The 19,974-nt window shown below is 42.3% G+C and overlaps 1 protein-coding gene across 1 annotated transcript in view; it reads right to left on the minus strand.

The window, feature by feature from the left end:
• LOC122815897 (sortilin-like) overlaps window positions 1-19,974 on the minus strand; it is a 1,006,054-nt gene that overhangs the window by 661,929 nt on the left and 324,151 nt on the right. The gene's annotated exons all lie outside the window — the stretch shown is intronic.

The following is a 19,974-nucleotide window of genomic DNA, read 5'->3' on the forward strand; positions in this document are numbered from 1 at the left end:
GAACTGGGTAGGATCCAGTGTTTGTAGGTCCCGATATCTTTATTTATGAGGTCCATGATGATCCTTTCCATAGCTTTGCAGACCAAGCTAGTCAGGTCCGTTGAGGCACCACCTTTATGGAGATGGACCACTGTTGCTGTACCACTCTTTGGGCACATATCCTGTAGTAAGGCTGAGATTGAACAGTAGTTTTATGTTTGGGTTTAGCTCTTCTTGGAGTTCATGTCCTGGGACACCGTCTGGTCCCATTGATGCTGTGTTTTTGCTTCTGAGCATCTGAGATGTCAGGGGCTGGGATAGATATTTGCCCTTTTGGTGGGAGGAGGGAGAAGTTTGCACTGAACCTGTCAGCTAGGATGTTGGAAATGTCTGTGGGTTCGGTGTATTTTTTGTCATTTTGGACTAATTCTGAGCATATCTGGGAATTACCACCCAGGTTCTTAACATAACTAAAGAAAGCCTTGTGATTATCCTTAGTGTCCTGTGCAATTTTCCTCTCAAAGCTGACCTTAGACAATTTTATGTGTGCCCGTAGTTTTTTGCTAATACTGATCAGTGATGCCTTCCCTTTTTGGGATTTGCTCTATCATTTAGTAGCTTCCTCCTTCTGTTGTATAGTTTGTTTATGGCTGGATGATTGGGTCTTGGTTTTATTTGGGATTGCATGATCCATGCATTCCTGAAGGTGTTCATAGAATGTTTATAAAGGATTCTGTGGTCTGGGCCGTATTTTCCACAGGCCCGGGGGCTTTGAAGGATTCCACCTCAGTTTTGAGGAGTGTGAAATTTGCTTTAGAAGTTTTCACTTTCTATATCCAGTGAGATTAGTTTATGGTCTGATCTTACCAGTGAGGGATACACTTCTGGTCTGGAGCATAGAGTCCCCATGTTGGTGATGATCAGGTCCAGTATGTTTTCCCTGTTGTGGAAGTTGTTCCATAGCATTTGAGTTTATAAATTCTAGGAACCTTTGGGCTAGGTGTTGGAGCTAGAGTAATGCTCCCAGTCTATGTTTGGGTAGTTGAAGTCACCCAATATAATGGTGTTTGGAGAGACCTTCATATTTTCCAGTGTTCTCAGGAAGGCCGAGTGGGGTTCCTGGGTTTGGGGTGGTCTGTAGCAGGCTATAAACTGGAAGGCAGTTTTACCGACTGTTAGTTGCACATGGATAGTCTCAGATGCTCAACCTGGAGGTGTGGGTATCTTTGATGAATATCGATACTCCTTTTGTGGTTCGGTCCAAGTTTTGGGGAGAGGTATAACCTGGTAGTGCTGGGGTGCTCTTGGGAGCCCTGAAGCAGGTTTCTGTTACTGCACAGATATCGATGTTCTCCATGCTAAGCATCTTGGTAGCATTACTCTTAGTTTCTTATCCCTTGTGATACCTATGGAGTTTGAGCCTTGCCTAAAAAGGCACTATGGGGTAGCAAGAGCCTTTGCCAATATCCGAAAGCCCAGGGTGACAGATGCATCATCCCAAGCTGAGAATGACCCAATTGTTGAAATTGATCATCTTGTCTTCATATTGTGGCATCATTCTGGTAAGATGCTACTCAAGGTCAGGGTCATACATGGCCTGGGATACATGCTCACCTTTATGTCTCTTTTCATGTAGTCAGGGAGGTACATCTCAGGTCATTCACACCAGCATGGACAACGCCTGACAGGCTGCTCACAGTGACCCTCTCCTTGTTCAGCCTGGACTGTTCGGCACACTGGCTTTGTGAGATATGTCTCTGCTGCTTCGGCAGATCTTTATTTAGAGCCTCCGAGTATGTTTTTGTGTGATTATGTGTTTGGTTTGCTGTCAGGTCCTTGGGGTCTGCTCTTCCATATTGACAGGAGTCCAGAGATGTGGTTTAGGTATCTTGTTACTATGTATCTTATGCATCTCTTATAGGGTGGCATCAGATGCAAACAACTGAGAGGTGGTCCTGCCAATTCCAAGACACTTTGGAGGAACTACCCTTCCACAGACTGAACTGAAAACTATTGCTGCAGGTAGGAAAGCTTGCTGTACCTGCTCAACTTGTTACCACCATAACCTTCACCAGGTCAAGTGGTTTTCTAAATGAATGGCTGCTCAAAAACATCACTTTTGCTTCAGAAAAACAGTAAAAACCAATACACTTGTCATATGTTAACATGTTGAAATGATTATCGTTTTGACATTTATGAATCTCCATCTCGTGAACTGTGCCAAACACATTGTGCAGTTTTATTCTAACAGGTGATTTCATTGAGCAACTGCAAATAAAATCACCTTTTGACAGTAAATTGTATAGTATCATTGCAGACTTTATTATGTCAGTCCTTACGGTGTTTAAAGTATACCCCCCAGTTTTTAAGAGTTGGATTCAGAAAGCTGCTATTCACTGACCCTGGAATTCATAGAAAGCCTGATAATACAAAAAGAGTTCCTAATGCATTGACTCCTTACTGCCCATTAGTGTTGGTCTGCTCGAGTGAGCACTGAGGCTTTCTGGTAGTGCATACAAATGAGGTAATCTGTAGGTGTGGTCTATGCTAAACAGGCTCTGAGGCATTCTGGTGCACTGCTTCTCAAGGACTGCCGCACAGCATGGATATACATGAACACCTGTACTACGCAAGATGAGAGCAGTGGATAAGATGTGTAGTTCTGTACAGAAATTTAGCTGCATGCATTTATGCATTCCAATGGCAGGATATGATCACGGTGAAGCACTATAGCTTCTCCTGCCTCAAACTGCAGTTCCAGCAGAGTAGTATATGTGTGTGTGTGTGTGTGTGTGTGTGTGTGTGTGTGTGTGTGTGTGTGTTTGTTGTCTATTGCCTAAAATGCTCTGTGGTTGTAATTGTGGATGCAAAGTGAGCTGGTACGAGATCATAGGATCATAGGAAATTACTAGGCTATTGACCCTGAGGCCCTTATAAGCCTAGCCAAGAATTTAGCTCATGTTCCAACAAATCAGCACCCTATACCACTGTCCAGCAGGGACATAGGTGGAATCCCAGGGGTGTATTTTCTGTTCCCCATCCAGTTATCCAGGTTGCATTTAAATAGGTTTAATGAGGTACTCTGCTTTACGTGGAGAGGGAGTCTATTCCACAAAAGGGGGTGTCTCTGGGACACAAATTTGTCCTGCCAACAAGTCCTATTAATGTCACAGACCAGGCTGAGGTCGCTCGTGCGGGTTATTCAAGTGGAGCTTGACTTGCGGATATGCAGCAGTCCCATCAGGGTGGGGTCTGAGATTGCTTTGTATGCCAGACAGAGGTCACCTCTGAGGAGTCTGTAGGAGACTGACTACAGAGACAGGGCTTTTAGCCTATCTGTGTAGGGTAGATGTTTAAGGCCCTGAATTCTCTAGGCGAGGAACCTCTGTGGTCTCTCCAGCTGCTGCATGTGATTTGTGAGGTACATCATAAACCAGTGAAAAAAGTCAATTCCCTGTAGCTAGGATGGCACTCCAAGTAGTTTCCTTTATTCAACAAATAGTTTAGCTTTCATCTTTAGACTTCCTCAGAACAAAGTCTTTCCTTACATCAAGGAAGATCATGCCTTGTCACCAAGGCCATTGATGATGACCTTGCAAAGGAACCCATATGTCACAAGATGGGTTTGGCTTAAGGACAGAACCCACAGTTAGAGTTGCTGGCTGTGTCAGACTCCAAGTGGTGTCCCACAGGTATTGTTTGGCATCTCTCAGAGTACAGGCCAACATGGGAGGACATATCCTTCAGAAGGGACTGCCATGGCCTGAAGTTAAACGCCAAAAACTACCATATAGGTGGAATCCACTAAGCACAGATTGAAGAAACTCCAGCTCTATTCAGAGGTGACATGTGCCTGACATACAAGGCCATGTGAATTAATGGACATGCTCCGATATAAATAGGTTATCACTCAGAGACTCCCTATGCTGTGGAATATGTGAGGCAGAGCACCTTGCTGACTCTGTTCAAGAGAAATCTAGACCTGTGGATGGGAGATCTTAATCAGTTAATTACAATCATATTAAAAACTTAAAGTTTAAAGTGCCAGTGTGCCATATATTTCCAGTAGTCATTCCTAAAAATTCCTATTACATTTCTTTTCATAATTCATCCTTCTACAATGCATACAATCAATATGTCCATACTCATTATCAGAATTATTATAGAATCGGTCTTATAAGGGAAGAATACAGGGATGTTATGACCACCTCGTCCCTGGATGAGATACCCTTACTAATGAGGTGGGCCATGTAGAAAGTTTTCTGTACAAAGGAGGCAATATGGTGGTCAAAAGTCAGTTTGCTATCAACCTGGGTGCCCGAGACCCTCATGACTGATTGCATGCTTAGTGCCTTATTATCAATCTGATAATTTTTGGGAACATCGTTTTCTCCAAAAGGGATGATGATGCATTTTTTGGCATTCAGTTTGAGGCCATGTTTCTGGCACCAGTCATTTGTTTTGGTGAGACCCTCTAGGAGGATGTCCAAATCACTAGGGGAATTGATGACAGCACCCAGCTTGCAGTCATCTGCAAACTTGGTCAGCCATAGCCCACTAAATTTGGCTTGCACCTCTGAGAAGTATATCCCAAACAGCAGAGGCCCCAAGACTGATCCCTGGGGTACACCGCTTGTTACAGGTCTATTACTTGAGGTGGCTTCCCCTACTTTGACTAGGTGGGTTCTATCAGACAGCCAATTTGCTACCCATCTAGTAACATATGTACTGATGCCTAGTTGAGAGAGTTTATCTATTATACCTGAGTGGGGAATAGCACTGAAGGCCTTGGCCAGATCAAGGTAGGTGGTGTGAACCATCTTCCCCTCATCTATGGCCTTGTTGACTGTCTCAAAGAAGTCAACCAAATTTAACAGGCAAGACCTCCCCTTGACAAAACCAAACTGTGTGGGATCAAGTGTCTGGAGGTTGCCAATGTCCTTGTTAATGAGGTCCATGATAATCTGCTCCATGGCCTTGCAGATCAGGCTAGTTAGGCTGATGGGTCTATAATTTTCTGGATCAGTGGATGCTCCACCTTTGTGCAAATGGATGACAGTAGCTGTCCTCCGCTTGGCTGGGATGAAACAGGTACTCAGGCTTTGGTTAAATAGGGTGCCTTATGGTGCTGCAAGTTCCTGCCTGAGTTAATGTAGGATGCAGCCTGCGATGTTATCACGTCCCATGGAGGCTGTATTTTTTGCCTTTGAGAGTTCAGTGATGATTTGCTCCCTAGAGATAAGGGGGGGGGCAAGTACTTGGAATGTCCTGTTTTACTGATGGGGGGACAGAGGAGTGAAGTTTTCACTGAACCTGTCTGCTAGCAGGTTGACTATATCTACAGGGTTTCTGTATGTGGTGTCCTTGACTACCAGATCTGAGCAGATTTGGGTGCTTCCCTTGAGATTGTAGACAAATGTGAAGAAAGCCTTATGATTGTCTTTAGTAGATGTGGCCAGTTTGGACTCGAAGTTTGCTTTGGAGGATTTCACTAGTGCTCTTATTTGCTTGTTCAGGCTATGGAGAGATTTCTTCCAATTAGACACCTGCTCCTTCTTGGTCCTGGACAGCAATTTTTTCCTTTTATTATAGAGTTTATTTATTGCAGATGTCCACCAGACAGGTTTACTCTTCCTTGAGGAGGAAGATTTCATCCTGTCTGGAAGTCCTGATTCCATGCAGCTATATAAATGCTCATATAGTACTTTAGTGTAGGTTCTGTGGAGGGGGAGGGGGCTGTGAAGTGGTTTATACCTTTCCTCAGGAGGTAGTAATCAGCTTTGGAGAAGTTTATTTGTTTGACCCTAGCTGGGGGATGGTCTGGGGAGATGGTGACAATGAAAGTGACTACTTTGTGGTCAGATCTTACCAGGGACGATGACACTGTAAGGATGCTGCACTGATTACTCATGTTGGTTAATACCAAGTCCAAGATATTTTCACCTCTTACAGGGGTGTCACCTAACTGGTCCAAGGTATCTGCATTGACAAAATCAAGGAATCTCTGGGCATTTGTGTTTTGCCATGAGTATTTCTTCCAATCTATGGTTGGATAGTTAAAGTCGCCCAGGATCAGTGTAAAGGGTTGAATCTTGATAGATTTGAAGAGGTCCAGATAGGTGGAGTGGTCATCTTGAGTCAGATTTGGAGGCCTGTAGCTATGATTTCAATAGGGGTCTTGTCAATTGTTAGCTGCACCTGCAGTATTTACTGTGCATCATACTGTTTGACCAGCCTAGAGGTGTGTATGTCTTTTATATATATTGCAACTCCATCTCCTTTTGTTTTGCTCCCCACAGCTTGGGGTCTGAATGAATGATAAGATGAGTAACCTGGTATGGCAGGGGTGCTCTCCACAGCTTTGAACCAGGTTTCTGTGACTGCACAAATGTCAGCTTCTTCCAGGGTTAAGAATGCTTACAATGAGTGCAGTTTCATGTTTAAACTCCTAGTGTTTAGCAGCATGACGTTTAATTTACGTTTTGGTGAAATTTTCATGTTGTTTGTTTTGAACTCATGGCATTGCCTAAGAAAGGCACTATGGGGGGTGGTGACCCCTTTGCCAGGAGCCTCATGCCCAAGGGAGACAGATGCAAGCCATCTCTGGCAAAGCATCACGGCTTGTCAATCTTGTCATTCGAGGCTGTCAGATACTGGATCCACTTGAAATGACACCATAAACTAAGCCAGTTGTCAAAGTCAATCATTTTCTGTTTGTATTGAGGCATCATTCTGGGTGACAGTAGAATGCTGCTTAAGGCTAGGAACATACTTGCCTGGGACACATACTCAGCGATCTCAATCTTGTCTCTCTTCATATAGTCCAGGGAGGTACATCTTAAGTCATTCACTCCAGCATGGAGTATGATAGAGTCATAACAGTACCTGTTGAGAGACGAGTGCATTGGTGATATGGCAGATTCTGGCACCCGACAAACAACTAACAGTGACTTTCTCCTTATCCAGCCTGGTGAGGGTCACATCTGTGCGTCTCATAATGGAGTCTCCTATGACTAATATGTTGGGTTTATGTTTAGGCCTTAGTAGCTGTGAGACACAGATGTGTGGATATGTGTGGTGTGTGATGTGGTGGGCAGTGGAGTTTGCGTGCATTTATGCCTTGGAGGTCCCTTTTGTTTGGGTATGCTTTTGTTGAGGACCTCCACATATGTGGTGGTGTGTTGTGTAGGTGTGGGTGGTATTTGAGGTATGGTGTTCATGTTGCCAACCTTCTTAGTGCCAGATATACTGGTTTGTGGGGAGTGAGCAATGACACTATGTTCCTGATGTAAATGCATCTCTCACAAATTGTGTTCCTAGGTGGCAGTAGCAGAGGGTTGTCCATGTACTTGAAGCAGTTGTTACACTGTCTCAGGATGCCCATGTCTACCAGACTGGCAATAAAAAAATGTAGGAAATTGTCCATCCATATTTGTCAGAAACTGAAAGAGCTAAGAGGGTAAAGGGAGGAAGGTCTATGAGTAGTACTACTAGATGGTAACACAAGTGCTAGTAAGGGAAAACCTGTAGCTGGAATACCTCAAAAAGGGGTAAAAACCATGCAGCTAAAGCTCTGGAAGCGCAGATCTGTATCTAGACTATGCTACTCCATTTTAAGGTTAAGAACTCAGTAAGAAAAAACTCACAATGAAGCACATATTAATTATAGTCAAAAGAATGGAAATCGCAGTATGAAAAAATACAGTTAAGCAGCAGCAAAATGCAGTAAAATACAGTTAAACAATAATAAATTGTAGTAGATAGCAATGAAATATAGTTAACCAGTAGATTGCTTTGAAACAGTAGCTCACAATCACAACAGTAATGGACAGCACAAATAAAGTTTTTTTTTTTTTTAGTAGAAAGTGAAGAGACATAAGATAATGAGATAATTCAAGGTTCAGAACCTAAAGGGGCGGGCCGTTACTAAGTTCTCACTATAAACAGTAGAATGAGCTGATATAATGTGACTGGGGGGAGTGTCCAGTATCAACTTTATATTAGAGGAGGGCAACTCAAAGCGACCAAGCTTTAAGACCACCACAGCACCTAGGCGAGTGGGTAGGACAAAAAACAGTTGCACAGATATACAGTAAAACAGAAGTGCAGAAAACAGTTAGAAATACGCACTTATGTTTTTTCCAATATCACAGCAGAGCAAATGGCAGAAGGCCTTTCTCATTGCAGCTTGGAACAGCTTGAGCAAACAAGTACAACTGGTTTAAAACACTGGCTATTAAAGGCAGAGGAACAGAAACCAGCCCAATTATCCAATCAAAATAACAGTGCTGCAGGAATGCTTCTAGCTAGATCAAAGCAGACTGACTCTTTCTCCCACAAAGAAAACAGCTAAGCCTCCCTAGACAAAATATTTCACTACAAGCTCCAAAGGTCACAAACAGTAACAGATATTCACCTCTAACAGACAACAAAAAAGAGACTAAAAAATAGTTGCACAGATTACAAAAAAACAGCTGCACAGATTACAGAGATATACAGTAAAACAGAAATGCAGAAAACAGTTGAAAATAAGCACTTAGCTTTTTCCAATATCACAACAGAGCAAATGACAGAAGGCCTATCTCACTGCAGCTTTGAACTGCGTGAGCAAACAAGTACAACTTGTGAGTGTTTGTCTATGTGAATGTGGGTCTCTCTGCATCTGTGCAAGTCTATATGTGTATTGAGTTTGTCCCTCATTGATATGTGATAGGTTCCTGTGCCACTTACTTGTGAAGGATGGGAGGCCACTACATTAAGTAGATGCCAAACTACTCATTTATGTTACTCATAATTGTACAAATTGTGTTTAATGTGGTCCACGCCCATACATTTTAAGCATAATTATAAATTACAATAAATAACAGATATGTAACTCACCCTGTCTGTGCAGGTTGGTACATGCAATTTATAAGTGGTTTGTATTCAGAATGGATTAACTTTGGCACTCTTCGAGTCAGAAAATTATGTATACATAGGCAACCATGGTTTAGAGACAAGGTTCTTAGTATTTAAGAGTGATTCAGAGATAAAGCTCTTGGTACTCCAAATATACTGTTAAGAGTGATTCAGAGATAAAGGTTTTAGTACTCCAAATATAAGGGGGTTACTATCATGTAATGTTAATAAACAAGAGAAACTCAGAGACAGAGTTACTGTTGTTTATACTGTAAGTTAATCTGATTTAATGCTGATAACTGTGATTAGAAGACAAGGTTAGTTACTCTGTTAGTATAAATTAATTATGTTGATATAATACTGATGCACAGGACAGGCTCAGATACAGGATTAATGGTACACGCATAGTTGGAATTAGGTACCCACAAAACCAGCAGCTACAAGGAGGCACCAAATCTCTGAGGACCTCCATTCTGATATTGCAGGCTTCTGTTGTGACCCCCCCCCCCACACACACACACACCTGTCTGACATTCAAATGTGCAGAAATCAGTATTCTTTATTTATTTTTTTACTTCCTCCATTGATGAGGTGACATCAACAAAAAGGTGCAGTCTGTCAGGTCACTTCAGTGAAGCAAGGACACTGATTGTTTGCAGTTCAGAATTTTTTTTTACTGGAAGAAGTGAGTTTTAAAGAAAGGACCTGATAGGTCCAAGTAGAGGACGCAGTACTCCTGAATTCACTGAGATCTGCCTTTAAAAAGGCATGTACTATGAGCATTTTTATCTTTACTATAGTTATTTATAGTAAGGATTGTTTCATTAGGACTGCAGTTTTCTTCCTTAATATTTGTTGGATAGAGTAAGTGAATACACAGATGAGACAGTGAGGGAAATGTGATTCTGTCCAGGACCACCAGATGTTTCTTCTTTTTCAACTGTCATTTTAAAGGCACCTAACCTTAAAATGGTATACAAATTGTCCTTTTCTGGAAAATGTTCTGTTTCAAAAGATCTGCAGCGAGGGCCATCTGGAAGACTATTGCATGTAAGTACATCAGCAGTAACGCCACAAAAAGGTAATTTTTTTTTCTTTCACCTTCTTTGTCGGAGAATTTAGTGGGGTTTTGTATTTTTGTTTAAGTAGATAGTTTATTTTTGTTAGATTTTGCAGAATGTCCAGATTGTTACATTTATAAGGCTAGTATTTGAAGTGTTTCTGTTTTTTCTTTGACCTACATCATTTTTGTCTCGAACTCTTGGGCTAAGAGGTTGCAAGGTAGTTGGGGGTGAGAATATTGGCGAACGTCCAGATCTAAAACATATGTGGTTCTTGTTTTACATCTTTGTCCTGCCATTACTTTTAGTTCTCTCCCCATGTCTTCTGCTACATGGTTGAGAGATGAACAAGCAGCTTTTAAAGAATGGCTTTATGCCTTTGTCTTAACATTATTTCTGTTTTTTACAGATTTCTTGTCCTTAAAGTGGGGATGGGTGGGCTGGGGTGGAAGAAAATGGAGAATATTTCTGAATGCCCAGATTTTTGTCTACTCGTTAAAGCAGTATTGGAAAGTGTCCCTGATTTTATACCTTTGTCCTGTCATTATATTTGTCTTTGTCTACTCTTTCTGTTCTAAGACACTGTGTGTGTGTAGGGTGGGGGAGAATATTGCAGAATATCCACATTTATAAAGTTTGCAAACACAGAACTAAAATTGTGTCCCTGATTGTCTTTGTCCTATTGTCCTACCATTACTTTTGCCTTTTCCAGATTTATTGTGTTAAATGGTTGAGAAGGGGGGAGGGGATTGTGAGACTATTACTAAATGTCCAGATTTGTGTACATCTGTAAAAGCAGTATTGAAAATGTGTCCCTGATTTCTTGCCCCTGCCCTACATTACATTTGGCTTTGTTTACACTTTTTGTGCAAAGATCTTGGGAGATGGGAGTGTGAGAATGCTGCAGAATGTCCACATTTTATATTTGTAAATGAGGTACTAAAAATGTGTCCCTAATTTGTCCTATTGTCCTAACATTACTTTTGGCTTGGTTTAGATTTCTTGTGCTAACAGACTGAGAGATTGGGGAGGGGGTTGTGAGTATTGCAGAATAGTGAGCCATTTAATGATACTTCTGTTCTGTCCTTCATAACAATTGGTGGTGGTGTTGCAAAACCTTGAGGGTTGAAGTTAGTAAATAACAGACATGTTTTTGACTTCATGTCATTCACAAAAATCACTCTGATTAAAGCTATTCTAGCATCACTGTATGTTTGTGGGTAATATTTAAAAACTGTCTCTGGCTTTATACTTTTGTCCATAATTTATGTGCCAAGAGTTTAGGGGTGGAGGGGTGGGGATTGTGCTGTGAGAATGTCGTAGTATGTCTAGATGTTTGTCTGCTGCTTTTTGTCTTACCCTACTTCACAAAATGCATGTTACTGCACAGCCTGTTCTAGCATCTGTTTAAGATTCTATCCCCGGATTCAGCAAGCAGTCATGTAGGAATACATTATTCCTGCATGGCAGGGACCATTCCTGTGCAGCACAGCAGCACGCCATCCATATGTATGAAGGTGTGCTGCCATGCTCTAAAATGGACACGGTGCCATGTCCAAGCGCAGGAAGTGTGTCTGAGAGCAGAGGTCTCATGATACACATGCCCCCTGCACTCCAGAATTGCCTTTCGGCAATTTAAAATGAGCGATAATGCTCGTAACTTACACCCAACAGGTCAGGAGAAGAAATCTGGTTAAAGCCATAAGGGACAATCGTCCCTACCAAGGCAAAAGGTTTTATAAAAGAATAACACACGTAGCATAAGCACATAGTGCACACCTCCCAACCTGTCAGAGTAAGGAATGTAGACAAAGCCAAAAGGGACAATCGTCCCACAAAGCAGAAAGTTGATAGAATAACAGGTTCAGCATTAGCATGGATATTCTGAAGGGTACAAATAAAAAAGCACAACAAATATTTTCTTTTACACATGCAATAAAGTTTAAGCATAGCTGCATGGGTGTGCCCTTTGCTTAGCTATGCTTAGTCCAACTTAAACAGCACAAGAAGTTAAATAGCAAGAGACATCTAAAATAAACATGCACTTTGTAAGCAGCCATTCTTGGTTCAATCCCCACTGTAACCAATTTGCATTTTACATGTGAAACCAGTACATAAACATTTTTTTTAATAATTAGCTACTAAATAACATATATGTGTTAACCAGAGTACTGTAGTAGGTCCAGATGTGAGGTGTCAGTTTAATAAAGATGTGAAACCCCCATATAAATGCAAGTGCTCCATACAATATAGTCACACATGAATAAATGTAATGAAAGCACACTGGAGGGTGTCAGGGACAGTAAACAAATTTATAATATGTAATGAATGATGAATCAATCCCATACAGCAGATAGTTTATAAAATAAAAAAATAAGCAATGCTAAGCATTGCACAGCTCTGCTTGCCAGGTGTAAGCATTGTGTAAATATGACTGCTAAGCAATGAGTAGCCCAGCTAAGTGGATTTGCCCATTGGTAAGCAGTGCTGAAACTGTCCCTTTAAGCAATGCCAACCTTAGCTAAGCAGGTTTGCCCATAGCTTAGCTCAGCATATTCAAAACTGTCCAATCACAGCAATGGGTGGCAAATCAGCCATATTTAAACCCCGCAGGCAGAAATACAACTCATAACTGGTTGCAGCTTCCCATTGTAGGCAGTATGGCAGGTGTTGATGATGGCATGCACTTCCGGGCACAGCGCTGGGGCATACAGGAGTCCAAGGTCATGATAGGACTTCTGCTAAAAAAAAACATGACTAGAGACTGCTGCAGGGCCAGTACCAGGGCTCCCAATATAAAGTGGAAGCCTAGAACCGTCTTGTCTGTGATCTCACCAGTGCCACTGCTATCCCTCGAACTGATGAGCAGGTCCAGCACCACTATGCCAACCTGAAGCGGAGGAGGAGGGATCTCTTGGATGAGTGGCTCCAAGAAGCAAGGCAGAGGGGTGATGTCCCAGCAGTGTGTAAGTATTCATACCACCATCTGTTTACCAAAGTCCAGCCTGTGTATGTGATGGATAGGTATGCCTAAATATTTCTCTATTTCCCTTACAGCTGCAGCTGAGTGGGCTGTGAATCAGGAAGCCCATGCTAGTAGGTTGCAAAAGCTGTGTCACGAGGCTGGTGAGTAACAATTCTGATTGTAGTAGTCATACCAAATTAATATAAAGTAGTAGAAAGTCACCTGGCAGTACAAAAATTGTGTATGGGTTGTACTGAATAAACCAGACAATATGACAGTAATAGGCCAATATAGGTCATATTTAAATAAAACTGTAACTGCCTGGCAATAAAGTTCTAAATTCTGGACTGATTGTGTTTACTCTGGTATTGTATGGCATTTAGTGTTGCATTCTCTGAACAGTAATGTTGTGTTAACCACTGTTACCCACACTGTGCTACATAAAAAAATCTAGGAATGTCTGTATAAGACTGTTGTAAGTACAAGATCAGATTGTACAAGCAATTGAGACTTAGACAGAGAACACAGAAGAAATAGACAGCAATATCCAAATAGAACACTCTGATGAAACTTAAATTGTTGCATTTTTAGTAGACACAGCCATAGTTTAAATCCTGGGAGTGGTAGTAAGCTGTATGCATAATCATACCTCTCAACTGTACAGATTTTTGCATAATGTCCAGATAATTGGCTCATATTTTCTGCCTGTCCCTCTGCCCCCTTGCAAAGCAGTGGGATGATCTCAGAATTGTAGTAACTAAATAATGACATACATTTGATTTTCAGACCTCAAAACCTTCAGAAAATGTACATTAAAACAAAACCTGTTACTCTAGCTACTCTCCAAGTTTATGAGAGCAATATTTAAAATATGTCCCTATTTGTACCTCCACGTTGTCAAGCTTTGTCCAGAGTGTGTGCATTAAGAGACTGATACATATGTGCATAATATTAACTCAGAATCTGGGAATATGTATAGAAACAGTCAGGTAGTGTTAACAAACATTCCCTCCACATGTCTACCAGGAAAGAGATGTAGAATTTAGCTATAAGACAGTTGAAGTATACAATGTGTACAAACATACCACTGCCCAAACCAAGGTCATAGGGTATTGTAATAATACCTGGACAGTAATAATTAGAGCAATGATCATTAAAGTTGTGAGTACTGCAAGGATATACAAGTTGTTAACTGACATATCTCTCTACCCCCACCATATCTGCAACAATAATCTAAACACACCAGTCAATGAGTATGTTTTACACCAAAACTACTGTTGGGACACATGTCCTATTGTTCTACAAATATTGAAATGTTTCTATTAATGTTCCATGCTGAAATATTATCATTGATGGCCTGTTGCTATCAATGTAACCTGCATGCTGTTGTAATGGCCATTGTGGTTTCATATATGTGTTCTGTTTGCTATGCAACTGTTCCAAATCTGGTGTTTTGGATTAATGGGAATATCTGTGCATGCTGTTCTAACTAATTCTGGATTGTGTTGACTATTACTAACCCACATTTGTTCTAAAACTGCAACACCATAGCATGTTTGGGAAGGCCGGTCCCAGTGGACCCACCTCTCTCACCTCATCTGGCCATGGCACCAGGCACCAGCATGTCTGGGACCTACTCTGGGACCTCCTTGTCTGCTGGTCCTTCACCACCTTTGGGAGGAACTGCCACAGGGGATGGGGCTCGTCCCCCCCTGGGAGTGGGAGCAGAATGGATACTGTCACCCGAAGCCAGGTCTGAGGATTGGTGCATAGCGAGCTCCGAAAGGAGTTTGGAGATTTGCTACACCAGCTTGAGGGCCACATGGTGCAACTAGAGGGTCAGTCTGACCTTCCTGCTCAGCCCCCGCACAGCCGCCTTCGAGGCCGTGAAGGTGCAGTGGTGACTGCCCATGGGTGGGACCTCAGTCCCACTGTTTCTATTTGGGTGCTCATGAGCTTCCGATTTCCAAACACCCCTCCTTGTTCAAGGTGTTTACCCCTACATGTCATATACCACTCCTGTATGCTGTCTTGTCTGTCTTCCTACCCAACCTACCTCCTCAAATATACCAACTATTCTTCCCCAACATCCCAGTCTCACCTTAAAGAAAAAAAGAGCAGTCTGTTCCCCAAAAAAAATTTGCCTCATACATAGCTGTCCATTTCGCACATGTGTCCACTGAACTCATGTACGCTGGTCTAATTGGCTTCACAACACATTATTGTTGTCCTCACCCCTCTCTCAGTGGTTTGAGTGTCCAAATCTACCTCCAAATTCAGTATATATGCACAGTTGTTGCTGTAGAAGACATGGACAGCTATGGACCTTCCCTACACCTGTCCTGCACATCCCTAGCTACTTTCCCTATTGTCCTTTCCTCTATGTGCCCCCTTTTTCACCACTTTCCTATCACCCCTTTTTTCCTTTCTTTCAAAGAAATTAGCGTGGGGGTAAGCGGGTGTAAGCACCTTTAAGCAGTAGCAAGCGGGATTAAGCCCATTTGCGTGGTGCTAAGCAGTGCCTACAGAGAGTAAGCACTTTCAGGCTAATTGTCTGTAAGCATATTTAACTGGCAGTTAGCATTAATTACCACCGGGAAAACCCACTTACAACTGCTTAAAAGTGCCTTAATCCCTCTGTACCCAACAGCCCTTGTTCTGCAAAGCAACAAAATAATCAGCCCGTGCAAGTCTCAAACTCAGGACCCTGCACAACATAGCCACAGCAATTTACCACTAAGCCATATCATGCAGCACAGTCATTCAACAGTAGAGAAAACACACACACACACACACACACACACACATATATATATATATATATATATATATATATATATATATATATATAGTGCATTTGGACATCAGATCTGCACTCTGAACCTCTCACTGCAAAATATCTGACCAAAGGCACTGTAAATGGGGTGAAGGGGCTCAAAATAGGGATCTCTTGTAATTATTGCTCTCATCCCTTCCTCCACAGTTGAACTGTTCTGCCTAGCAACACAATAATGAGCATTTGCAAGTCTTGAAACCAGGAACCTGCACAACATAGCCACAACAAGTTACCAGTAAGCCATCTCGGCTGAAAGATGTTGGGATAATTTCTCTAACATATCATGCAGAACAGTCAGTCTACCATAGGGAATGATCAATATGGAAGCCTGAAACCTTCTAATGATAAATATACACACACACACACACATATATATATATATATATATATATATATATATATATATATATATATATACACATAGCATCTGACCATGTGGGCAATGGGCCATACGTGTCAACTGTGCAGATCTGCACAGAATATCAAAGTTTAAGCCATCATAGCGTTTTTTATGTTCCTCCAAACATCTATATTAGTCTGGCAAATAGCTGAAGGTGGAAGTAATGAGGTCATGACAGAAACATGTGTTTCAGACCCCACCATCTTCAGAACAGTCATGGTAATGTGAAATGTATCATGCACAAATTTCAGAGGTTTGCAATAGGCATATCTACAATCTGTCCCTATATATCCTCCCCTAATGTTAGGCTTTGTCTACGTGTGATGCTCTAATTTGTTGTAAGGCAGAACAGTTCAGCTGTGGAGGAAGGGATAATGGCAAAAATTACAAGAGATCCCTATTTTAGACATCTTCACTCCCATTTACAGTGCCTTTAGTCAGATGTTTTGCAGTGAGAGGCTCAGAGTGTGGATCTGATGTCCAAACGCACTCTCTCTATAATATATATATATATATATATATATATATATATATATATATATATATATACATATATATATATATATGTATATATATATATTCCCTACTGTTGAATGACTATGCTGCATGATATGTTTGAGAAAACATTACACATATCTACAGCTCAGATGGCTTAGTGGTAAGTTGCTGTAGCTATGGTGTGCAGGGTCCTGGGTTCGAGACTTGCAAGGGCTAATTATTTTGTTGCTGGGCAGAACAAGGGCTGGCAGAACAAGGGCTGTTGGATACAGAGTGATTAAGGCACTTTTAAACAGTTGCAAGCGGGTTTTCACAGGTTTGTCAGGTGGTAAACAATGCTAACTGCCAGTTAAATATGCTTATAGACAGCCTGAAAGTGCTTACTTTGTGTAGCCACTGCTTAGGGCTGCACAAACAGGCTTAATCCCACTTACTACTGCTTAAACGTGCTTACTCCTGCTTACCCAGCGCAAATTTCTTTGAAAGAAAAGGAAAAAGGGGTGATAGGAAAGTGGTGAAAAAGGGGGCACAAAGAGGGGAAGACAATTAGGAAAGTAGCTAGGGATGTGCAGGACGGGTGTAGGGAAGGTCCATAGCTGTCCATGTCTTCTATAGCAACAACTGTGCATATATACTGAATTTGGAAGTAGATTTGGACACTCAAACCCCTGAGAGAGGGGTGAGGACAACAATAATGTGTTGTGAAGCCAATTAGACCAGATTATATGTGGCCAGTGGACATGTGTACAACATGGACAGTTATGTATGGGGCGAAATTTTCTTTTGGGAACAGACTGCCCTTTTTTTAAGGTGAGAGTGGGATGTTGAAGGATAGTAGGTATGTTTGGGGAGGTAGGTTGGGTCAGAAGACAGACAAGACAGCATACAGAGGCAATATATGACATGTGGGGGTAGACACCTTGGACGGGGAGAGGTGTTTGTAAATCAGAAGCCCATGATCTCCCAAATGGAAGCAGTGGGAATGAGGTCCCCACCCATGGGCAATCACCACTGCACCTTCACGGCCCCAAAGGTGGCTGTGCTGGGGATGAGTAGGAGGGGCAGGCTGACCCTCTAATTGCGCCATGTGGCTGTCAAGCAGGCATAGCAGATCTTCCAATTCTCTGCGGAGCTCCGTACTCACCAGACCCAGAGCTGATTTTGGGGGACAGGATCCTGTCTGAGCTCACTCCCAGGGTGTAAGCCCCATCCCCTGAGGCGGTTCCACTCAAAGGTGGTGCAGGACCAGTGGACAAGGAGGTCTCGGTGTGGGTCCCAGATGTGCTAGGGCCCAGTGCCATGGCCAGATGAGGTGGGAGAGGTGGGTCTGCTGGGAACAGCCTTCCCAAATGTGCTATGGTGTTGCAGTTTTTAAACATATGTGGGTTAGTAATAGTCAACACAATCCAAGATTAGTTATAACAGCATGCATAGATATTCCCATTAACCCAAAATACCAGATTTGGAACAGTTGCATAGCAAACAGAGCACATGCATATATGGAACTACAGTGGCCATTACAATGGCATGCAGGTTACATTGATAGCAACAGGCCACTAATGATAGTGTTTCAGCATGGAACATTAACAGAAACACATTTCAATATTTGTTGAACAATAGGACATATGTCCCAAAAGTAGGTTTGTTTTAAACATACCCATTGATTTGTGTGTTTAGATTATTGTTGCAGATATGGTGGGGGTAGAGAGAGATGTCAATTAACAACTTGTATATCCTTGCAGTATGAAGTCCTCTGACCTTTTTTTATTTTTTTATGTCTTCCAGGTACAATGTCCCTGGAACAGCTCCCTGTATATACACCCCAGGAAAATGATGTCATTATACACTTCATCATACTAAATTAAGGCAACCTCTTTGGGTGCAGGGCCCATGATCTGCAGGAGAGGACCACCCTGTAAATCAAGCTCATCCACAGTTATGAGCAGGTGCAGCATCGGTGCACCTATCTGATCTGCCATGCCCGTCAGTGTACTGCTGAAGTTAGGAGGGACCAGCTAGCCACGGGTGGGGGTCATGCCACCCAGCCCCCACTGACACATGCTGAGGAGCTCCTCGCCAGCCTTGGGGCATCCACCCACCAGGCAAGGCAGCAACATGAAGATAGCATTCTGGAGGTGGGTGCCACCCACACAATGGACAAGGACCATGCAAGTAAGGCTCCAGGGCACATTAGTAGACCATTGTTGCTTATCCATCTTCATATCTACATGCATATGTCAGATAACATAGTCTGTTGCTGCAGTGTAGTAATGAACAGATGTGCATAATCTCTAGTATTGTGGGTTTGTACTGTTCATGTACTGAAATGCTGCTCCAACTCTGTACCAATGCCACAGGCGTGGCTACTGACATTACATCTCTCACACAACTATGTAGGTCCCTCTGGTATACAACTGGGGCAGCAGCCTGTAGCTGGTGAGTATGGAGTTGTTCTGTTCAGGTTTGCCAATACCTAGGCCATGCTATGGCCATGGTATTTGCCATGCACACATTTAACACACCTACCCATAATGCACGCTGTACATGTTCAGTTATTGTTGCTGTTAACTGCACTGCATCACAGTGGTCACCATGGTGGCATATCTGACGGGTATGTAAGAGTCCTGCAGTATACCTAACAACCTGTCAGTGCAAGATGTGTGGACAGAGCTGAACATAACGGTGGGACAAATGGCCTACAGTAGGGACATGTCTGAAACATTACCCTTATACAGTGGCTACAACAGTGTGTACACCACTATTGCAATGGTAACTGTTCCTGATCTAAACAATGACAAATCACAATACCACATTCCACATCATTTACAACCTGTAATGTGATCCTAACACGAACAATGAATGTGTAATATGGAATCCTATGTTAGAACAACAAATATGGGGAATACATACCTTAACAAACACTGGAAGCATATGTGTGCACACACTTCAAATAACATTGTGGAAGAAGCTTTTCAGGTACTGGCAGCATTTACTCTTCTTGAATACACACCTTTCATCTAGTACAGGGCCTCAATGTCATACCACGTAATGGAATGCTGTCCAAGAAGTATGTCCATGACATTTGCCCACTCACCTGCAATAGAGGCAGCCATGGCTTGCATACACCTTACAAACCATGAAATGGATCCTATATCTGAAAGGTAGCACTCAGGAGTCGGAGAAGTAGCCTTACCTCACCATTGCATATTCCATGGCAAACAGTGCAGACAGTCATATATGTATGTATGAAGTATGGGACAACATTAATGTAGAAAATAAAACAGATGCCCATCCAAGACAGATGACAACACATGTTGCAAACAGGTCATGGAGGCTG

This window comes from Protopterus annectens, chromosome 11.part0, assembly GCF_019279795.1.
Source record: "Protopterus annectens isolate FY-2018-M chromosome 11.part0, PAN1.0, whole genome shotgun sequence".
In the NCBI taxonomy this organism is placed as follows: Eukaryota; Metazoa; Chordata; order Ceratodontiformes; family Protopteridae; genus Protopterus; species Protopterus annectens.